Genomic DNA, 24,332 nt, shown 5'->3' with positions numbered 1-24,332 from the left:
TAGTGATTTGGTATTTCTATACATTTCAAAATTGATCACCATGATAAGTCTAGTTACAATATGTCACCATATAGATATTATAGTTATTGACTATATTCCCCACACTGTACATTTTATACAGTATAAAATTTATACATTTCTCTACCAGATCATTGTTTCTAGGAGGTAATCCATAAATTTTTAATTCTTCTAGTGTTCTTGAGCAATGTAAAAAGAACCGTTCCTGACCTAGTTCAACCTCTTTTTTCACATCTCTCAACAACTATAAGTTTGCACCTCTTAATCTCCCTCACTTATTTTTCCTTTGCTTATTTTTAAATTGGATTGTTTTTCTTTATATTGTTAAGTTGTAAATATTCTTTATAAATTGTAGATACTAGACCCTTATCAGATAAGATTTGCAGATGCGTTCTCCCATCCTGTAAGTTGTCTTCTCACTTTCTTGATAGTGTCCTTTGAATAATAAAAATTTTTAATTTTGCAAAGGTTCTATTTGTCTATTTATTCTTTTGTTGTTTATGCCTTTGGTGTCATATTTAAGAAACCAATGCCTACTACACCATCACGAAGATTTACACCTATGTCTTCTCCTAAGAGTTTTATACCTTTGTAAAATGTCATTTTAATAAATCGTTTTGATTTATGTAAGACAACTATCATACCAAAACTCTCTTATTATGAGTTACAAAAATACAAAGAAAACTTGCAAAATATATTTTAGTTTTATATTCCAAAGCGTAAGAGCTTAGAAAGTAGTCACTGGAGTCAAATCCTGGATTCAGCATGTCTGAGGAGCTCCTTTGGAGAATTTGTGTGTCCTGATTTAGAATGAGTGTTTCAAATTATATATGTGGCCTATATATTTTTCTATAATTGTCTGTATGTCCAAGTCTATATAAATATAATATATGGTCCTACCACTAGAAACAATTAACATTAAAAAAACCAGAAAACTGTATAGACTGGTACAATCCCATACCCACTAAGCCATAGAAAGACAAAGGGTATGTCAGTAGCAGAAGAGCTGTCCCCTGACATAATATTAAAAATATCTTTTGAGACTGAAGAAAACCCAATTCTAGTTACCTTATCTCTCCAAGCTTCAGTTTTTGCCTCTATAGTATGAAGATGATAATCGTACCTACCTCATAGGTTATGAGGATTAAATATGATAATGTATGAAAAGTAATAATAGCATCTGTCACACAATATGCTTAATGAATGTCAGCTATTATTATTTTTATTAAGTTTAATGTACATGAAAATTGTTTTGTAGTAGGGAATTCCCTGGCAGTCCAGTGGTTAGGACTCCACGCTTCCACTGCTCTGGGCCTGGGTTCGATCCCTGGTCAGGGAACTAAAATCCTGCAAGCTGCACAACATGGCCAAAAAAATTAAAAATTTGTTTTGTAATAATTTTTTTAAATAACACATTTTCCTTGTGACCCTCTCTGTTCTCTCTTGCCCAAAGAAGGTTATAAACTGTCTGCAAGCAAATGAGCAAATAATGATTTGAGCTGAAAATAAATAGCCTTGGGAGAAATCTACAGGATTAGAGAGGAAAACTGGAAACTTTAGAGTGGCTAAAGACCAAGAAGTGTTCATTTTTCCATCTCTTGGGTGATACTCTAATTACTTGTCCACGGACACTGAGCTTTTTGAGACCTAAGTGGTTAACTTCCACAAAAATATTTAATTGAGCATTCTCCTGACTATTTCCTTGTTTACTGGCAAGGCGGCATAATATATTCTAAAGAGTGAGAATTAGGAAACCTGAGTTTGGGTTCTGACTCTGCTGTTAATTGTGTGACTCTGGAGATCTGCCTCATTTCTCTGGCCTTTTGTGTCTATTTGAGGAAGGAAGGAAGGAAGGAAGGAAGGAAGAAAGGGAGGGAGGGAGGGAGGGGAGGGGAGCCAAGTCAAGAAGGGAGGGAGAGAGGGAGGGAAGGAAATGCCCTCCTGATTCTAAAAGTCTGATGGTTTGGGAAATTCTACATTTAGAAGTTCTTTTCTCCTCTATCTGTAGCAAGCAGAAATGCTCAAGCCAGTTTTTCAAGCTACTTGTGTGCGCTAGCCTTTGTGATAGCGCTTCTATCACATTTAGCTTTTGGAAGTAATCCACAGCCCAAAAGATAATCTTCCTTTCTTTGTTTAGCATCTCTACCCAAAAGCCAATCATCCATACATTTGGAGGGGAGGAAGGCTCTGTGCCAGGCTCGCAGATGGGCCTAAATGTTGACTCCCCAGGGACGCTGCGGGAGATCAAAGGGGAAGACGTGCTGACTAAACGTCCAGGAGGAATCTGTGTGAGCCCAGAGCTCGGAGGGACTGTGTCATTCCTGACCAGCTGAGTTTTAGAAAGGAAGCAGAAGCAGAAGGCACCAAAATAATGCTTGAAAGTTCCTGCTCTTGCCATTTGTCTCTGTCAGGGAAAGAAGTATTCACACAATTCATTCACTTATTCCATAAAAATATATTGAGAGCCTATGGTTTGCCAAGTACTATTCTAGGTGCTGGGACTACAGCAGGGAAAAAAATTACGTTCCTGTATCCACAAAGCTTACCTTCTAGTGGGGAAGACAGGCAATAGGCAAATAAACAAGCAGGTGTGTGTGTGTGCACGTATGCAGGCATAGGTGGAGAATGTGTGCCCATGTGGATGCATATATTTATGGGTGCGTGTATGTGTCAGTAGGTAAGTGCTTTGGAAAAAAAGAAAAGCAGAGAAAGTGGCATAGGGAATGGAGAAGGGGTTGGGTACAAGTTATTATTTTAAATAGAGTGAGCTTCATCAATTAGGTGACATATAAACACAGAACTGAAAGATGAGGAATTGAGGTGTCTGGAGGAACAGCATTCTAGCAGAAAAACAGTAAGCGCAAAGGCCTGGAGGTGAGAACATGTGAGTCGTCTATGAGGAATAGCAAGGAATCCAGTGAGGATGAATCAGAGAAAGCAAGGCAGAGAGCAGCAGGAAGTGAGTGTGATGGAGTGAGGGGAGGGCGCATCACGGAGGGCTTGTAAGACACTGTAAGAACTTCAGCTTTTATTCTGCCCAACATGGGCATCCACTGAACAATTCTGAGCAGAAGAGACACGTGATCTGACTTAGGCTATAGAATGACCTCTCGAGCTGCTAGGAATATACCATAAGGGGTTGGGATGCCAGTCCCAACCAGAGGGATGCCAGTCAGGAACTTATTGCAATTATCCTACAAGGGGTGATGGGGGCTTAGACAAGGGGATTTAGCCATGAAGGTAATGAGAAGGAGCTGGATTCTGGATGTATTTTGAAGGAAAGGCCAGCAGGATTTGCTGATAGATGTGACGTGGGGAGTAAGAAAAACAGTCAAGCATGACTATGAAGTTTTTGGTCAAAGCATCTAGATGGAAGGCTGTAGGAGGAACAAATTGGAAAGCAGGAGGGTGTGGTGACTCAGGAGTTCAATTTTGGACATGTTGCTTTTGCAGTGCATGTGAGATATCCAAAAAGAGATGAAGTTATAGCTCTGGAATTCAGAGGAAACGTCCTGGCTAGGAATACAAATTCAGGAGTTGATGGCATTTGTATGGGATATAAACCCGTGAGACTGGATGAGGGCCCCTGGGGAGTGAGTATAAAGAAGTCTGGGACTTCCCTGGCGGTCCAGTGGTTAAGACTCCACGCTTCCACTGCAAGGGGCACGGGCTCGATTACTGGTCGGGAAACTAAGGTCCCACAGGCCGCGTGGCACAGCCAAAAAAAAAAAAGAAGTAGAAGAGGTCTGATGTCTGAGCCCCGGGCTCACCGACATTAAGAGGACTGGACAATAAGGAGGAAGCATCAAAGAAGACTGAGAAGATGCAGCCAGAGTGGTGAGAGGCACGTAAGAGAGAGGGTGCTCCAGCAGCCAAAAGAACAAACAACATGATCAGTCACGTCAAATGCTCCTGACAGGGCAAGATGAGGACTCAGGATTCACGCTACAATGCGGATGAACCCTGAAAACATTACGGTAAGTGAAAGAAGCCGGTCGCAAAAGGCCACATACTGTACAAGTCCATTCATATAGTGCGTCCAGAATACACAAATCCATTGAGACAGAAAGTAGGTTAGTGGTTACCAGAAGCTGGGGGAGGGAGAAACAGGGATTCACTGCTATGGGTGTGAGGTGATGAAAGTGTTCTGGCCTCTGTGTTTTGTTTTCGTTGGGTGTTTTTGTTGTTGTTGTTTGGGGGGGGGGGTTGCTGCACCCCATGGCATGTGGAACTTCCCTAACCAGGGATAGAACCCACGCCCCCTGCAGTGGAAGCGTGGAGTCTTAACCACTGGACGGCCGGGGAAGTCCAAGGGTTCTGTGGTTAGAGAATGGAGATGGCTGCACAACTTTGTGAATAAACTTAAAAACCCACTGAACTGTATACATTAAAAGAGTGAATATTATGGTGTGTGGTATATCTCCATTTAAAAAAATCTTTTAAAAAAGAGAACTCAGAGTTGACTATTGGATTTTGTGACATGAAGGCCAATGGTGACACTGACAAAAGTGGTGGGGATTACTGAAGTGAGTTTATGAGAGAGTGGGAATGGGAAAATTCGTGCATCAATATGAATAACAGCTGTAATGGACTGAAACACATCTAATATATTTAAATACATGAGTTCATAATAATACTTGAAAAAAATCACCCAGAAAATCGAAATTGAGGATGCTAGGGGACCAACTCATTATTCTGAGACTGGTGAATTTTTTAAAAATCAAAGAATTTATCTTGTTTTTCTTACATAAATTGTACCATTGGGTATCCAAATAGTAAATGAAGGTAAATTTATCTTTTAAAATGTATTCCAGGGACTTCACTGGTGGTCCAGTGGGTAAGACTCCAGGCTCCCAATGCAGGGGGGCCGGGTTTGATCCCTGGTCGGGAATTAGATCCCACATGCCGCAACTATGAGTTCACATGCCACAACTAAAGATCCCGCATGCTGCAGCTAAAGGTCCCGCATGTCACAACTAAACATGCTGCAACAAAGATCTCACGTGCCGCAACTAAGACCCGGTGCAGCCTAAATAAATAAAATTTTTTTAATTAAAAAAATAGAATTATTCCAGCTAGTAAATAAATGAAAAGGGAACGATAAAATTAGAATATCACCTAATATATTTTGGAAGCCCTAATGAATTAATGGAAATAGGCATTGATCATCAAGAGCAACTAGCATCTCAAGGAGAAAAGCAAACAGACTTTATAAGCTTCCTGACGGAAGAACACACCGGCAGCTATAAAGTCATCCTCGTCCCGCACCCCCAAAATCAAACCTGTATCCGATCAAGCCTCTAAATTCAGCTACCAATTCTTAGGAGATACAGAGGGCAGAGAAACACATTAAATTACACCACAGGGATACCATTGGCAAAATCCAAATTATGAAAAACTCTAAAGAAAAAGGATCGTAGTTTCCTCAACAGACAAATTACAAGGGAGGGGAGACAGAGAAAGAGCAACAGATTCAGAAACAGAGAGAAAAAGAAGAAATGCATTATATGGACATTTGAATCCTGTTTCAAACCCTATAAAAAAAGTTATGACAGAGATGAAACCATTAGAAATTTCAACACTGATGAGATATTTAATGATATCAAGAAATAGTTAATTTTTAAGGTATTAGTTATGGTAAAAGGTCCTTATCTTTTAGTAATACACACTAAAATATTTACAGATAAAGGGATATGCTATATAAAATTTGCTTCAAAATATGGGAAAGGAGAAATGAATAAGGGTGTAGGTGAAATTAAATTGGCCATGATTGATCACTGTTAAGGCTGGGTGAGGAGCACCCTTGGGTTCATTCTACTATCCACTCTACAGTTATAACTGTTTCAAACTCACCATCAAAAACTAGTTGAAAGAGAATGGGAAGAGAGGACCTGGAGAGAACAAGTACGGACTGCTCTAGAGAAGCCAGGGGAGAAGCAGAGAAATGGGGTGGCAGCAAGAAGAGAATGTGGGGTTGACATTTTCTGAAAGTTGGGAGGGTTTTCTGAAAATAGCGACATTGGAGAAAGTTAGTGTTCCGATGTGAGGATGACCCAGTAGGAAGGGAGAACGATGGGAGAGGGAGGCATGCTCTGGCGCAGGCGTTAGGCTGTTACCTGCAAATAAACCCAGCACAAGTCTCACAGCCACATTGGACAGGGACATAGGTTTCTTAGAGAAGAAAACCGTCTCCAAGTTTGTTCTATTTAAGGGACCTAGAGAGGTGAATCTGGGGTACTTCCTCATCCTTGGGAAGCATCTTCCTGAAAACACCCTCCTTCCAATGATCAGCCCTTAAATCAGCCATGGTTATTCTTCATTAATAATAATCCCACCTAACACCTCCGAGTCACTATTTTCCCAAGGGTCTTTTATTTTCTCTTTTTAAATTATTTTTAGTTTTTTAAGAGAAAATAAAAATAATTAAAACAATGGCCCATCATCCGACTGCCCAAATATGCCATTAGTATTTTCTTAAATAGTGAAATTAGGGATCATATTTTTTTTAACTTTCTATAATCAGCTCTCCTTTATTTATTTATTTACTTACTTACTTACTTACTTATCTATGGCTGCACCGGGTCTTAGTTGTGGCATGCGTGATCTTTCGTTGAGGCACCCGGGCTCAGTAGTTGCGGTGCACAGGCTTAGTTGCCCCACGGCATGTGGGATCTTAGTTCCCCAACCAGGGATCAAACCCGCGTCCCCTGCATTGGAAGGTGAATTCTTAACCACTGGACCTCCAGGGAAGTCCCAATATTTTTTAACAGAAAAAAATAGCTCCCCACTCCTGGTTCCCCAACAGTAACCACAGTTTCTTGTTTACCTTTCTAGTAAATAATAATCATAATGGCATATATTATCAGCATATACGTGTTTGGATAAAAATTCATACACAAAACCATCATACTATAACTACTCTGCACCTTACTCTCTATGCTTATAATGTATCTTGGCAATCCTTATCAACAGTTATTTTAATGGCCATGGTGTACTTTTTTTTTTTTTTTTTTCTGCGGTACGCGGGCCTCTCCCGTTGCGGAGCACAGGCTCCGGACGCGCAGGCTCAGCGGCCATGGCTCACGGGCCCAGCCGCTCCGTGGCATGTGGGATCCTCCCGGACCGGGGCGGGAACCCGCGTCCCCTGCATCCGCAGGCGGACTCCCAACCACTCCGCCACCAGGGAAGCCCCATGGTGTACTTTTAAAAAGCGCTTTGCTATCATACCTTAGTCTCATTGAAACAGAATATCTCTATTTTGCAGTTAACAAACTGACCCAGTGTGAGATTAAATGACCTGTCCACGGTCTCACTGGAGTTGGAAGCTGAGGGCTCATTAGACCTGGGTTCCTTTTATTCCCTGTGCCACAGCGCCTCCCAGTGGCGCTCAGGTGACATTTTCCATCCACAGCACCAGGGTGTCCATCTTTTCAGTCCTCCAGTTCCCAGGAAATTTTTCATTTGAATTTATTAAGGCCATCTCACATTCTAAGACAAGGCATCTCCTTTTCAATCGAGCTTCTCTATTTGTGAAGTAATTTTTATAATCATTGCATTGGGATTTAAAATTCATACTAGAATGAATTTTTATAGGTTGTATATCCTATATCTAATATTCTAAGCCTTTAATGTAAAAAGAGAAGGTATAGATGACCAGAGAAGTTTCTTTTTATCAATTTTTAAAATTTAATCCTATGTACTGGGCATTTTTAAATGTTTGCGGTTCTTAACCTTTTGGGGAGACATGGACCCTTTTGAGAATCTGATGGAGGCTACCAATCCCCTTCTGAGACAAAAGCACAGACACACAAAACATTGCTTTTAATCCCAGGGCAGTCAGAGAATTTCTAAAGGCCATTCACAGGCCCCAGGTTAAAAACCACTGCAATCATGATTTCATCTCCCGATTTTAATCAGTGTCACCACATGCTTTTAATTAACTCTAACTTTTAACGTATATGCCAAATCTTCTCAGCCTGACTGGATATTTAGGGATATCTCACTATGAGCTCAACTATCTTGGGCAATCTGAACACCCTGAAATATTTTGTTTCAAATGTTTTTAAAAAGAAGAGAATTAAATTTCATTTTCCATTGAAATAGTTATTCAACACTAAAGATATTGAAATTAAGGTTTGACCTACGTTACACAGTGATAACTGATGCTCAATCCTTACTTACACCGAAAACAAAACCAAACAAAAAAAAAAAGAAAAAAAAACCCTAGGCTTGGGATATGGTAGGGAGGGGTAGAGGGGACGCAGGATTCATCACCTCAATTAATCATTAACTTCAGAAATATAATGACCCTCAGGGGCAGAGAAAGTTTACCCTATGGCTTTTGGGTGGCAAAAACACCCCCTAAAGGGACTTCCCTGGTGGCTCAGTGGTTAAGACTCTGCACACCCAATGCAGGGAGCCCGGGTTTGATCGCTGGTCAGGGAACTAGATCCCACTTGAATGCCGCAGCTAAGAGTTCACATGCCACAACTAAGGAGCCCACGTGCCGCAACTAAGGAGCCCATGTGCCACAACCAAGGAGCCCGCCTGCTGCAACTAAGACCTGGCACAACCAAATAAATAAATAAATTTTTTTAACTTATTAAAAAAAAACACCCCCTAAAGAAAATCTTTCTTCTACCACCTTTCAAGTCCACTACTCTAATTAGAGTATCCTTTCCTGAGGTGTCTTAGGACATCACTCTACAAAGGCTCAGATCCCCATCGAAATGGAGTCTGCATATAACACCATCAATAAGTAACAGTAAAGGACTGTACCTAGGTTTTTCTTCACATGGTTAAAACTACCTTTAATTTCCCTTTTCCACCAAGTGACTATCCAACTTTCCAGCCCAAAGTCCACCCTGAACAAGAATTTAGTCTGCTGCCTAGAGTGTGAAAAAGCTGTTTTCAAGCATTTCAAAAAAGTGACCCTTCTTTCACTATTTAATAAGGTGAGAAAAAGAGGGAAAGAGGGTAGTAACAATAACATTATTTTCTCACCTCTAAGAGCTTCTCCAAGGCCCTGTTCCCAACACCAACCCTAACCTCATCTCCCAAAGAATAAACACTTTCTTAAACACGAATCCAATCCCTCTTTACTAACTCTGAGTGTTCAGGGAAGAAATAGAGAACAGAGGCCCCTGCAGACTTGGAAGACAGTGGCCTTGCTGTGCCAGAGACTGGTTGCCCAGTGGAGACAATTCCTCAGAGCCACAAAGGAGCCTCCCTTCCCATGTTAGTAGCAAATGTTAAAACAGGTAGCTTTACCTTTTGGGGTTTTAGGGGATTTTCTGCCTTGGATCCGTTTCTCTGACTGGAAGTATTTTGTCATTTGTTGTTATTGTTCTTATTATTATTAATTCAACAGAAACCCTAGAGCATAAAGACACAGGACTTATAGGTGTATACCTGATTAACTCTGAAATTTTATTTAGCCTTCAAATGGATGTTATTTAGCTTGCTAGGGGGTCTGTAATAATGCAACCTCCCCCTTTCTTCAATTCCTAGGCTTACAACAAGCTCTCAAAACAGATTCTCCCCCTCGTGATGGCCACTTTCCCAGTAAGATATTTTAATTAATTAAATACAGCACAGAAGCCATTACTCCCCCTCTCTTAGTAGAGAGCAGGTTTAACCAGTGTGTCTGCCCCATCTGATTGCACTATCAAAGGGCTTTAGAAGGCCACCCAGAAAAATATGTGCAAGAAAAATTACTGTAACTCCGTGCTGGGCTAGCTCACGGGGAAACTTCTGATTACCTAGCAATGTGCACTTGTCCTTGGCTAACAAAGATCCTCACTTTAACATATATGCCTGGCCTCAGCACTTTTCCGTCCTGAACGCTGCTGTCCTTTGATCTTCTTGACAGTGCACATGTGTTCCGGGGCTCTTGAGGCTTGTGGATGGCAATGTACCAGGAAGTGTGACCCTGGGGCCCCCATTCATTCTCCAGACAAGGAACAGCGTCTGTGGACGGCCACCAGCAAGAGGTCAGGCTTAGGTTTCCAGAAAGGCTGACCACGATTCCAGAGACAAGCATTTCAGCAGAGGTACCACCTTATTCACATGCTGTCAGGAGCCATGATGTCTCTTCCCTACTCACAAAACAAATCTGTTATTTATGGCCTATAAGGAGGGACAAGAACCTTGTCATTGACAGAGCCCTTCCTATGTGTTAGGCACTATGTTAGCTAATTGCCGACGTTTTCTCAGTGTGGGCAAAGTTCCCAATTTCTACAAGCCCGGGAGGTAGAAATTATTAACCCTATTTTTTCAGATGAGAAAACAGATCCAGAGAAGTTAAATGATTTCTCCGGTGGTGCCGGCCATCACGCGATGGAGCCAGGACTGGAGTTCTTGTTTGACCTTCTGGTATGAAATGCTCAGATGTTGGGCTTCTTAAAGCTACTGGTGAGATACTGCTCTAGCATATCCCAGCAAACAGGAGAAAAGGAGAACATTCTTTCCGAGAGTGTTCCAAGAAATATTATTCAAGAATGTAACCCCAAAGAGAACCCACATGGTTTTCTCTGTAATGAAAACATATAGAAAAAGAAGGGAGTTGGCATCCTTTCCTCTCCCCTCAGTCCGTCCTAACCCCACCCACCACTGAAGCTCAGGCCCAGACTCTGCTCCTCCGTGTGGCTTCTCTGAGTGCCCTTCATCTGGAACACAGCCCTGGCTGGCATAGTAGGACCATTCATTTGGCACTTACCATATACTGCTTTATAACAGTACCCCTTCTAACTACCCCTCTGAACTCCCAGTGACTCTAATAAGCAGAGAAAGGCTAAGAAAAAAAAAAGTAAACATCTATTGATGGACGAATGGATAAAGAAAGTGTGGTATGTATATATATAATAGAAGATATATACAAATATTTATAAAATAGAATATTATTAGCCATAAAAAAGAAGGACATCTTGCCATTTGCAACGTGGATGGACTTTGAGGGCATTATGCTAAGTGAAATAAGTCAGACAGAGAGAGACAAATACTGTATGATCTCACTTATATGTGGTGTCTAAAAAAAAATAAAATAAAGCAAAGAAACGGAACTTATGGATGCAGAAGACAGATTGATGATCGGCAGAGGCAGGGGGCAGGGGGAATGAGGTGAAGGGAATCAAAAGGTACAAACTTCCAGTTATAAAGTAAACCAGTCCTGGGGATGTCATGTACAGCATGGAGACTATACTTAACAATACTGTATTACATATTTGAAAGTTGCTAAGAGAGTAGATCTTAAAACTTATCATCACAAGAAAAAAAATTTGTAACTACATATGGTGATGGATGTTAATTGGACTATTGCAGTGATCATTTCGCAAGACATACAAATATCAAATCATTATGTTGTACACCTGAAACTAATATCATTCTCTTTGTCAATTATATCTCAATGTTTTAATATAGTCCAAAAAAAAAAGTAAAGATCCTGGACATTTCACAGATTGAATCATCAGCCCCCGATATCCAGAGCTGACCATTAAATGGGAGCTTCAGAGCATGGAAGTCTCTGCACGGCCCACTGGCAGAGAGGAAGGGAAGCCAGGACAGAGCTTTCAAGATTCACTTGGAATATACTGAGTTGTTCAGCAGTGAAGGAGCAAGAGACAAGGAAGCCTGTGGCAGCTCCAAGAAAAAGAAAACTTCAGTCACAGAACTGAGTTAAGTCAATCATAAGGGTCTTCCCAAAAGCATCCCAAAACTTTTTAATGCATCTAACAAAATTTTATGGATGCCAGAATTTTTCTGTCTCTCCTTTTTTTTGTTTCACAACCCAGTTTCCATTATCTTACTAGCCAAAACCATCTTTCATATTTTCCTGAAACATTCACTATGAAAGCAGCTAGTGGGGTACCTGGGAATGGTCCTCTAAACCACCACCGGCACATTAGCATTTGTTTATTGGTTTTGCTACATGGTTCCTTGGACGCCAAGTGGCTGAGATTCCAGCGTCTATGGGTAGTGAGGCAGAGTGGGGGATGGGCACCCTGGCAGTGGGTGCTGGCTCCGCCCGTGCGGAGACAGGCTCTGTCACTTCACTATCAGAGCACCCATCTTCCCTTAGATGAAACAAGGATAAACATCCCTTCCTTGCCCTGGGTTGCATATTAAAGGAAATAATTTGTATGGATGTTCGATATGAGAGATGAATATTTCTATGGCAGTGACAGGGTTCAGGACATGCTACCCCAAAATAGGGCACCTTGGCATATTGGATATTTCTACCTGAAAGAACTTGAGAAACGGCTTGCGCAGGAAGGACTTTCTGACCTTTCCCTGAAGCAGGTCATAAAACCCTTATGTGAGAGGTGCTCTCCAAATACCCGGAGGAAGGAGCATTGCTCTCTCTGAAGAAAAAGGGACACAGGGAGGAATTTGAACAAACAAGCCTTGCTGAGTTTCCCCCAGTTTGCTACACTTAGCTCATACCCATCATCCCATCATCTCTCCACGACTTTCATTCTTCATCCAATCTAGCATAAAAACACTCAGGTTTATACAATAGAATATTACTTGGTCGTAAAAAAGAGCAAAATACTGCCATCTGCAGTGACATGGATGGACCTAGAGATGGTCAGACTGAGTGAAGCAAGTCAGATGGAGAAAGACAAATATCATATGATATCACTTATATGTGGAATCTAAAAAAATGGTAAAATGAACTTATTTATAAAACAGAAATAGAGTCACAGATGTAGAAAACAAACTTATAGTTACCAAAGGGGGAAAGGCAGGGAGGGATAAATTGGGAGATTGGGATTGACATACTCACTACTATATATAAAATAGATAACTAATAAGAACCTACTATATAGCACAGGGAAGTCTACTCAGTACTCTGTAATGAACTACATGGGAAAAGAATCTAAAAAACAGTGGAAGCAAGATCCATTTTGACCCACCTCCTAGAGAAATGGAAATAAAAACAAAAATAAACAAATGAGACCCAATGAAACTTAAAAGCTTTTGCACAGCAAAGGAAACCATAAACAAGACGAAAAGACAACCTTCAGAATGGGAGAAAATATTTGCAAATGAAGCAACTGACAAAGGATTAATCTCCAAAATTTACAAGCAGCTCATGCAACTCAATATCAAAAAAACAAACAACCCAATCCAAAAATGGGCAGAAGAACTAAATTGACATTTCTCCAAAGAAGATTGCCAACAAACACATGAAAGAATGCTCAACATCATTAATCATTAGAGAAATGCAAATCAAAACTACAATGAGCTATCACCTCACACCAGTCAGAATGGCCATCGTCAAAAAATCTACAAACAATAAATGTTGGAGAGGGTGTGGAGAAAAGGGAACCCTCTTGCACTGTTGGTGGGAATGTAAATTGATACAGCCACTATGGAGAACAGTATGGAGGTTCCTTAAAAACTAAAGATAGAACTACCATATGATCCAGCAATCCCACTACTGGGCATATACCCTGAGAACACCATAATTCAAAAAGAGTCATGTACCACGATGTTCATTGCAGCTCTATTTACAATAGCCAGGACATGGAAGCAACCTAAGTGTCCTTCGACAGATAAATGGATAAAGAAGAGGTGGCGCATATATACAATGGAATATTACTCAGCCATAAAAAGAAACGAAATTGAGTTATTTGTAGTGAGGTGGATGGACCTAGAGTCTGTCATATAGAGTGAATAAGTCAGAAAGAGAAAACAAATACCGTATGTGAACACATATATATGGAATCTAAAAAAAAAAATGGTTCTGAAGGACCTAAAGGCAGGACAGGAACAAAGATGCCAATGTAGAGAATGGACTTGAGGACATGGGGAGGGGGAAGGATAAGCTGGGACAAAGTGAGAGAGTGGCATGGACTTATAAATACTACCAAATGTAAAATAGATAGCTACTGGGAAGCAGCCACATAGCACAGGGAGATCAGCTCAGTGCTTTGTGACCACCTAGAGGGGTGGGATAGGGAGGGTAGGAGGGAGACGCAAGAGGAAGGAGATATGGGGATATATGTATATGTATAGCTGATTCACTTTGTTATAAAGCAGAAACTGACACACCATTGTAAAGCAATTATACTCCAATAAAGATGTAAAAAAAAAAAAAAAAAGAGTGGATATTGGAATTCCCTGGGTGGTCCAGTGGTTGTGACTCCAGGCTTTCACTACCGAGGGCCCAAATTCAGTCACTCATCGGGGAACTAAGATCCTGCAAGCTACATGGCCAGAAAAATTTAAATTAAAAAATAAAATAAATAAAATTAAAAAGAGTGGATATATATGTATAACTGATTCACTTTGCTGTAAAGTAGAAACTAATACAACATTGTAAATCAACTATACTCCAAAAAAAATTAATTAAAAAAAAACCACTCACGGGCTTCCCTGGTGGCGCAGTGGTTGAGAGTCCGCCTGCTGATGCAGGGGACGCAGGTTCGTGCCCTGGTCCGGGAAGATCCCACATGCCGCGGAGCGGCTGGGCCCGTGAGCCATGGCCGCTGAGCCTGCGCATCTGGAGCCTGTGCTCCGCAACGGGAGAGGCCACAGCAGTGAGAGGCCCGCGTACCAAAAAAAAAAAAAAAAAAAGTTTGAGGAAAACCTTTTCCTCACCTATAGCAAGGAGCATATTAAAAGATGAAAGTACCAGAATGTGGTGCTTTGTCATCATGGCAGAGTTTGGATGTAGTTTATCAATGTTCTTACCCTGGAACTGTTGGGTCAAGATTGTTTGGTCAATTAATTCTATACAAAATCAAAGTGCCTAACTATTTATTGGATGAAGTGCTACTGAGTCCTTACGGGTTTGTTGCTTATATTTTTTGTTTAAAGTTAAAAGTCAAAGGATTTCCCTGGCGGTACGGTGCTTAAGACTCTGCGCTTCCACTGCAGGAGGCGTGGGTTCAATCCCTGGTCGGGGAACTAAGATCCTACATGCCGTGTGGCAGGGCCAAAAACTAAAGTTAAAAGTCAAGTATTTTAGTGTACATACATCTGATGGTGATGGTTTTAAATAAAACTGGATTCAAAAGCTGGGTAGAAGATCAAAAGGAAGTCAGGTCTGTGTTTTCCCCTCAGCTTTCAAAATGCTCTTTTTTCACCCCGTCTGCATCTTGGAGGACAGGTGACCCTACAACAGAAGGCCCGGCCACACCACAATATTGCACAGTCAGCAGCTGGCTTTGCTCTGCTCAGACCTATGAAATACTTAGGTCTAATAGATGCAGACCTAACCCACACTTTCATAAAAAGGTCAGTTCTCTTCTCTTTCATGATGTTAATATCAATTCATTTACCCTCTGCCTGTCTGAAGAAGGTTGAAACAAACTCATTGGCTTTGCCTCTGAAACCTCTTTTGCACTACCCATCTCCAGTTTGAAGGACAAAAAATCCAAAGACTGCTCCCTTTTTATGGTCAATGATACCTTTTTCAAAGACCTTTCCAGATCACACCAGGAAAGATCTATGCTATTCCAAACACTTTAAAAATCAGTTGGGGCTTCCCTGGTGGCACAGTGGTTGGGAGTCCGCCTGCCGATGCAGGGGACACGGGTTTGTGCCCCGGTCCGGGAGGATCCCAGATGCCGCGGAGCGGCTGGGCCTGTGAGCCATGGCCGCTGAGCCTGCGCTTCCGGAGCGTGTGCTCCACAACGGGAGAGGCCACAGCAGTGAGAGGCCCGCGTATGGCAAAAAAAAAAAAAAAAAAAAAAAAAAAAATCAGCTGACTTCTTTGGGGGGAAGAAAAAACTCCTTGTTTACTCTGAGAAGGCACGCCAAAATATGACGTTGAGATTATCTTTTAGTTCGGTTTAGCTGATGTATTTCAAGCAATTGCAAGCTACACAGCTCTTTTCTCTGATGTGATACGCCTTTCAACAGATCTCTTGGCTGTTTTCAATAGATGATGTACCTCAATCCTCAGGGATTCACTGACTAAAAAATTCGAGTTTTTTTTTTTTTTGCACATATTCTATTAGCATAAACTGTGGATGGGCATTTTTTTCTCCCAAGCCTTAGTTTTCTGTAGATGACTTTAAATGCAGGAATCTGTGGAAAGCAGAAAATGTCTGTACAGTAATGTTTCACCCAACTAATCATCTTTCCATTACCTTTGCTAAACCACAAGGCAATTTAGCTCAAAAACAGATCAATGGAACGCTTGACACTGTGTATCTTCTCAAGCGGTTCATCATGGAAGAATAAAAGGCCATCAAAGGAAAACAGAGATAGGAAAGGAATCACTGAGTCAGAAAACAAAAATTTTTCTAAATGAAAACATCCATCAATACTTAGGAAACACATGATTTTTAGACACTTACAAATAAAATGTGCAACTCCCCCCCAAATCCCTTAAAACTAAGTTACGTCTATCACTAAACGGGCCCACTTAGATTATTTTCCAGCATTAAATATAATACAAATACACGTGCTTTAAAATACTCTTTAAAAACAACAACAAAGACTTAGAAGTGTCTGAAAGGTTAAAGAACCATTAATAAAAGACTTTTCAAAACGAGATACAGTTCTTTTAAGAAGTAACTTTGCCAGCTTTTGCTGCTGGAAGATTTCACATAAAAATAACAATACAGTAATTTTCATAGCCAGAAGGATACTTATACTGTATGATACTATGAATACCACTCTTGACTTCACCTTCATTGTTTTTTGGCTTGTACTTATCAGCAACCTAAGTAAAATAAAAATACGAATATATAGAGTATACACAAAATGAGATTCTATTTGATTCCCATTTTAACATTACCTTTCTACACCGTCTGCCTCTGGATTTCCCATAAAAAAATTTTTGCTCTGGAAATCTTCATCTTTGCCAAAAGACAGTTTCTAGAGCTTCAGAAAGTTGTCACACTAATACAATGGCGACATGAAATGGCATGGAGCAGCTTAGGAAGACACAGGAGAGTGGGTGTTTCATTACATTTCTCTACCAGATCATTGTTTCTAGGAGGTAATCCATAAATTTTTAATTCTTCTAGTGTTCTTGAGCAATGTAAAAAGAACCGTTCCTGACCTAGTTCAACCTCTTTTTTCACAGTCGTGGCAATAATTTTATTGTGCAAGAGAAACCGGTTATTCTGTTACCTTTTGGGTTCATGCTTATTGAATGGTAAAGTATAATTGATGTGCTTCTCTTTAGGTAATGAATATCAAGATCCCTTCAAGGCTCAGAACAGGTAATACTCATTAAATTCAAGGCTGCAGACAACATATAGATGAGTGACTGGCTTTTCATATTGTGACAGTTAATCTCCATTAAATTATAGTGGTTCAGTAATTCAGAGTGATTTTTAATGATCCTGTATGACATCAAAGTCTATAAGTGCACTTGAATTGGGAAAGATAGGATTTCCTAATACGTGAGCCTTCAGGGTGAATGAGTTTGAGTTCACATAAACTGTATCTGGACCACGTTTATTACTCCACAGATCATATAGTGAGTGGTTTACACAAGAGAGCTCCCAATGACTCGTATGTCAGTTTTGTCTCAAGTAGACCACATGTCAGAGAGGCAAATTAGGACAAGATGTAAACAGAAAAACAGAAAGCATTGAACCCTTTCACTATGTAACATTGTGGTTTTACCACAAAGTGGGAGGGTATAATAAATATAAATAATTAATTCCTACAGATATTTCTGTACAGATGCAAACCATAGGAGATCAACAGCTTATGAATATTCCCTGGCCACCGAACAATCAAATTTCAGATTCGAGGGAGCTAAAATTCATTAAATGAATTAAATTCATATGTAAAAATGATTATGATGTTAATTATGCCAGAAAAATAAATATGAATAATGGCAATATAAGCCTAGAAGAAACCCAGAATTAAAATTGGGGAGTTATAGGAGAGAATCCATGGAGAGAATCTATAGGTTCTATTACCAGTGCTTCTCAGGCTTTCATATTTATCTGGACAGTCACAAAGAAACTATCAGCATTCAGAGTTGACACAACAGAGAGACGCCTTACAAAATCTCTTCTTATGGTCTTGGCTTAAGAAATATTGCATTTTCTGGGCAGAAGACCTATAATAGACTTTTCTCCAAAGAAGACATACAGATGGCCAAAAGGCACATGGAAATCTGCTCAACATGCAAATTATTAGAGAAACTCACATGAAAACTATAATGAGGTACCACCTCACACCACTCAAAATGGTCATCATCAAAAAGTCTAGGGACTTCCCTCATGGTCCAGTGGTTAAGAATATGCCTTCCAATGCAGGGGACACGGGTTCGACCCCAGGTCGGGGAAGTAAGATCCCACATGCCACGGGGCAATGAAGCCTGCACACTCTACAGCCTGTGCGCCACAAATAGAGAGCCCTCATGCCACAACTACTGAGCCCATGTGCCACAATGAAAGATTCCGTGTGCCACAATGAAGACCTGACACAGCCAAATAAATAAATATATTTTTTTTAAGTCTAGAAACAATAAATGCTGGGACTTTTCTGGTGGCACAGTGGTTAAGATTCTGTGCTCCCAGTGCAGGGGGCCTGGGTTCAATTCCTGGTGAAGGAATTAGATCCCACATTTATGCCGCAACTAACAGTTCACATGCAACAACTAAGGAGCCTGCGTGCCGCAGCTAAGGAGCTGTCAAGCCGCGACTAAGGAGCCTGTGAGCCACAACTAAGGAGCCCGCCTGCTGCAACTAAGACCCAGCGCAACCAAATAAATAAATAAATATTTTTTTTAAAAAAAAAAGAAATGATAGAAACAATAAATGCTGGAGAGAGTGTGGAAAAAAAAATCCTACGCTGTTGCTGGGAATGAAAACCGCTAGACCCAATATGGAGATCACTGTGGAGGTTCCTTAAAAAATTGAAATTCAGATGCCAAATGATGCAGCAATCACATTCCTGGGCATATCTTCACAGAATAACATAATTCGAAAGGATACATGCTGCTCAGTGTTGAATGGAGCACTATTTACAATGACCAAGATATAGAGGCAACCTAAATGCCCATTGAGAGGTGAATGGATAAAGAAGATGTAGTACATATACACAATGGAATAGTACTCAGCCATAAAAAAGAATGAAGTAATGCCAGTTTAACCAACATGGATGGACTAGGGATGTAAATATGAAGTGAAGTAAGGCAGACAGACACCGACAAACATCATATCATACCACGAATATGTGGAATCTAAAAATAGAAACAAAAAAACTAATTTATAAAACTAAAACAAACTCACAGAATTAGAAAAAAAAAACGTATGGCTACCAAAGGGAAAGGAGGTGGGGAGGGATAAATTGGGAGACTGGGATTAACATGAACATATTAATATATATAAAATAAATAATAAACACATACCAACTGCAGACCATAGTAAATTTAACTAAACACTGTGTCAAACTCTATGAGGGTAAGGAACCAAAACAGAATAAATATATCTATATGTATAACTGAATCCTCTTGTGGTACAACTAAAAGAAACAAACATTATGAATCAAATATACTCCAATAGAAAAATAAAATCAAATTAAAAAACAAACCAACCCAGGAAGAAATTCTTATAATATTCTCCTCAGGCTCCGGTTACCTAGGCTTTTGTCACCTCCCTGGAGTCTGAGCAGCCTGGGACCCAACGCTGGCCCACCATAGGGCTGAGGGACCTAGGGAGGATGTGCAGGCACATGAGCCTCCTTTCCAACCTGGAGCGCCTCATCCCCTCTGGATGGCACCACAAACTCCACATCCAGGCAGGCCCTCCTACGGCTAAAGCAGACCGAGTGCACCCAAGGATGCTGGACCCTCTGGGCTGGAAGAGCTTGGAAAAGTCCCTTGGTGTCCACGTCTCCTGCTGCTAAGGTTCCCAACTCCAGCCTTTTTCCTTAGAGTCACCGCCCCACCTTCAGCCGACAGCACATCGGGGTGTTGCAGGCCTTGGGATGAGTCCGGGGGAGGGACTGAAGGAAGAAGCAATGAGACAGAAACTTTTGGGTGTCTCTGCAGGCCCATTCACCGTAATTTCCAGCCCAGGAACACCACTTTGGCTAAGGCTCTGGTGGCCGGAGGAACCGGAGGCGGGCATGATGAAATGCTGCCACCTTGTGGCCACGGCCCGTAACGACAAGTTTCAACCCGGGCTTCTGGACACTTCGTACTCACAAGGCCTGCGGGGCTGGAAATAACACCTGCCCTCAAGAAATGTCCTGGGGTGGGTAATCGCAAAAGAATCAAACAGGGCCGACTTTCAATAAGCCAGTTTCTACCCGCACATTGCACGCGCACGCTGTGTCCAAACGGGAACAGAAAAAGCTGTTCAACTTTGCTAATTTTTAGAGAAATGCCCATCACAGCTACCACGACCTATCACCCCACACTAGTCACAGTGGCCATCCTCTAAAGGTCTGGAAACAATGCATGCTGGAGAGACCGTGAGAAAAGGGAACCCCCTACACTACCGGGGGGGAATGTAAATTGGTAGAGCTACTGTGGAAAACAGTGTAGAGGTTCCTTAGAAAACAAAAAAATGGAGCTACCATGTGATCCTGCTAGCCCAGTTCTGGGTGTATATCTGCAGAAAACCAGGACTGGAAAAGTTACATGCACTTGCCATTGACTGAAGCACCATTTACAATAGCCACGACACGGAGGGAACCGAAATGTCCACCCAGAGATGAATGGGTAAAGATCATGTGCGATCATCTACGATGAAATACTACTCAGCCCTAGAAAAGAATAAAATCATGCCATTTGCAGCATCTCGGATGGACCTAGAGAAGATCATACGAAGTGAAGTAAGTCAGACAGAGTGGACAAATATTATATCATATTTATATGTGGATTCTAAAAATTGATACAAATGACCTAATTTTGAAAACCGAAATAAGTCTCAGTAGTTAGAAAAGAAACCTACGGTCACCAAGTAGAAATTTGGGGGGCGGGCAGCTTGAGAGATATATTGGGAGTTTGGGATTGATGTGCACACTCTGCCTTTTTAAAATTAGATAATCAACAAAGACCCCTTGTATAGCACAGGGTTCTTTGCTCAACATTCTGTAATAGCATAGTATAAAAATAATTTGTAAGAGAATAGATATATGTATAATTGAATCACTTTGCTGTGCACCTGAAAATGACAGAACATTTTAAATCAAGTGTACTCTAATCTAAAATAAAATAAAAAATTTAAACCCAAAATCTAATTACAAGGAAAAAAATAAATGCTTGCCTTTTAATTGCGAAAAATAAGGGTGTAAAAAAAGAAGTCTGAGAGTATCTTTGGAATCTCCCATTGATAAGGACAGTCTACCATTTGGCTTAGAGGTTTTTCATGATGGAATTATAAAATCAGTTTTCTAATGGTATAAGGTAAAATATTTTTGGTCCTTAGCCACTTCGTGACTCTGCAAATTTGTGTCTATAACTGATCGTAAATGCAGAGTTTTGGCTTGAATTCTTTTATAATCTTGACTTGTTGTCAAAGCACTAAGAAGTGTTCTGGTAAATTATATGCTTCATTTTAATTCTACTTCAGAAAATTGAAATGTTATTGGTACTTTCTAAACAACCTGGATGGTAAAATAGTTCAGATCAGCTGGGCTCAGGTAACAAAAAGACCCTGAAGTATATCATGCAAACCTAACAGAGCCTGCTTGTCATTCCTATAATAGTCTGAGAAGGGTACCCTCTTAGGCAGGCAGCTGCCCTTTGTGTGGTGATTCAGGGTGTCAGCTCTTTTCATCCCTTGTCTCTGCCATTCCTCAGGTCCTCACAGTGGCCTGCACCCAGTCAACAGAAGGGGTAAAAGAAAGTCTGGAAGGGCAAGGTTCTCCTTTAAGCCTTGGCCTAGAGCAGACACACAGCACTTTTGCCAATATTCTACTGGTCTGATTTTGGTCATAGAGGCAAAGGGAAGCCAAAGGAGCTTGGTAAGTGAAGCCTAGCTGTGCCTCAGTCAATAGAAATGGATAAAAGGATTGTTGGTGAATGGCAGACAATCTCCGCCAGAGGCAAGTCAACTAATCCTGGGCCTCTGAGCTCCTTCATGTACAATTGTCTACATCCATGTACCAATCTTGAGGGCTTGTGTATATTTATCATCGACAAAAAAAAAAAAAAAGAAGAAAGAAAGAAAATAAATAATAAGGTTGCAAATAAGAAAAGAGTTTATTTGAAGTCTTAGAATTCGGGAGACACAGATATGGGTAAAACCAAAAGAGTGTTCTGTGGAAGAGAAAGAGTCAGGGGCTTCTAAAGACGAAAGCCACAACGTTGTTAAAGTTCCTGGCAAGAATTGTGATTGACTCTGATGCAAGAAGGGAAATATCTGTCCTTAAGTAATGATGAGTTATTTTAGGGTAAGGGTCTGATAATTATCTTGAGTTTCTGGTAGATGTTCTGGATGATTGTGTTAGGACACTAAGTGGTCAAAAGGTCAGATTCCATAGTCTGAGGCATGCATAAGTCATACTTCCTCAGTGGCCTCCCTGCTGCAATTTAGAGAGCTCTCTTAGCAATACCGACTCCATTTTTATCTTCCTTCCACAGTGTACCTATGAAGCACTTTGAGTTCCATGGATAAGCAGTGTATCAGTTAAATATCCTGCTGTTGTTTATGACATTGCTATGTTATTGGTAATTTGACACATTACATTGGGTAAAGTAACAGTAAACAACATAGAACTTTCTACCAAAGAACATTATCAAGAACACCATGTTAAATGCAATCTTTCCTGGCAATAGAGGGATGAACTAAATGTTGTTCTAATCCCATGTTCTTTTATTCTCACTACATTATTCCATATGGGAAAGCCATTTCTTTCTTCCTAGTTGAAAGTATTATTATTTCTGCTCCAGAATTGACAGATTTAACTAGTTCAACATATCAGAAATGTAATTCTAGAAAACATCTAGCACCACTTAAAATACTTTCATAGAGTAACATTTTAAAATACAGAGGTCTGACCAGATGGCTTCACAGGTGAATTCTATCAAACATTAAGAGAAGAGCTAACACCCATCCTTCTCAAACTCTTCCAAAAAATTGCAGAAGAAGGAACACTCCCAAACTCATTCTACGAGGCCACCATCACCCTGATACCAAAACCAGACAAAGATACTACAAAAAAAGAAAACTACAGACCAATATCACTGATGAAAATAGATGCAAAAATCCTCAACAAAATACTAGCAAACAGAATCCAACAACACATTAAAAGGATCATACACCATGATCAAGTGGGATTTATCCCAGGGAAGCAAGGATTCTTCAATATACACAAATCAATGGATGTGGTACACCATATTAACAAATAGAAGAATAAAAACCATATGATCATCTCAATAGATGCAGAAAAAGGTTTTGACAAAATTCAACACCAGTTTATGATGAAAACTCTCCAGAAAGTGGGCATAGAGGGAACCTACCTCAACATAATAAAGGTCATATATGACAAACCCACAGCAAATATCATTCTCAATGGTGAAAAACTGAAAGCATTTCCTCTAAGATCAGGAACAAGACAAGGATGTCCACTCTCACCACTATTATTCAACATAGTTTTAGAAGTCCTAGCCATGGCAATCAGAGAAGAAAAAGAAATAAAAGGAATACAAATTGGAAAGAAGAAGTAAAACTGTCACCGTTTGCAGATGACATGATACTATACATAGAGAATCCTAAAGATGCCACCAGAAAACTACTAGAGCTAATCAATGAATTTGGTAAAGTTGCAGAATACGAAATTAATGCACAGAAATCTCTTGCATTCTTATACACTAACAATGAAAAATCAGAAAGAGAAATTAAGGAACCAATCCCATTCACCATTGCAAAAAAAAGAATGAAATACCTAGGAATAAACCTACCTAAGGAGGTAAAAGAACTGTACTCAGAAAACTATAAGACACTGATGAAAGAAATCAAAGATGACACAAACAGATGGAGAGATATACCATGTTCTTGGATTGGAAGAATCAATATTGTGAAAATAACTATACTACCCAAAGCAATCTACAGATTCAATGCAATCACTATCAAATTACCAATGACATTTTTTACAGAACTAGAACAAAAAATCTTAAAATTTGTATGGAGACACAAAAGACCCCAAATAGCTAAAGCAATCTTGAGGGGAAAAAATGGAGCTGGAGGAATCAGACTCCCTGACTTCAGACTATACGACAAAGCTACAGTAATCAAGACAATATGGTACTGGCACAAAAACAGAAATATAGATCAATGGAACAGGATAGAAAGCCCTGAGATAAACCCACGCACCTATGGTCAACTAATCTATGACAAAGGAGGCAATGATATACAATGGAAAAAAGATAGTCTCTTCAA

The sequence above is a fragment of the Stenella coeruleoalba genome, assembly GCF_951394435.1.
Source record: "Stenella coeruleoalba genome assembly, chromosome: 10".
Taxonomy (NCBI): Eukaryota; Metazoa; Chordata; class Mammalia; order Artiodactyla; family Delphinidae; genus Stenella; species Stenella coeruleoalba.
Note: the sequence above shows the minus strand (reverse complement) of the source record.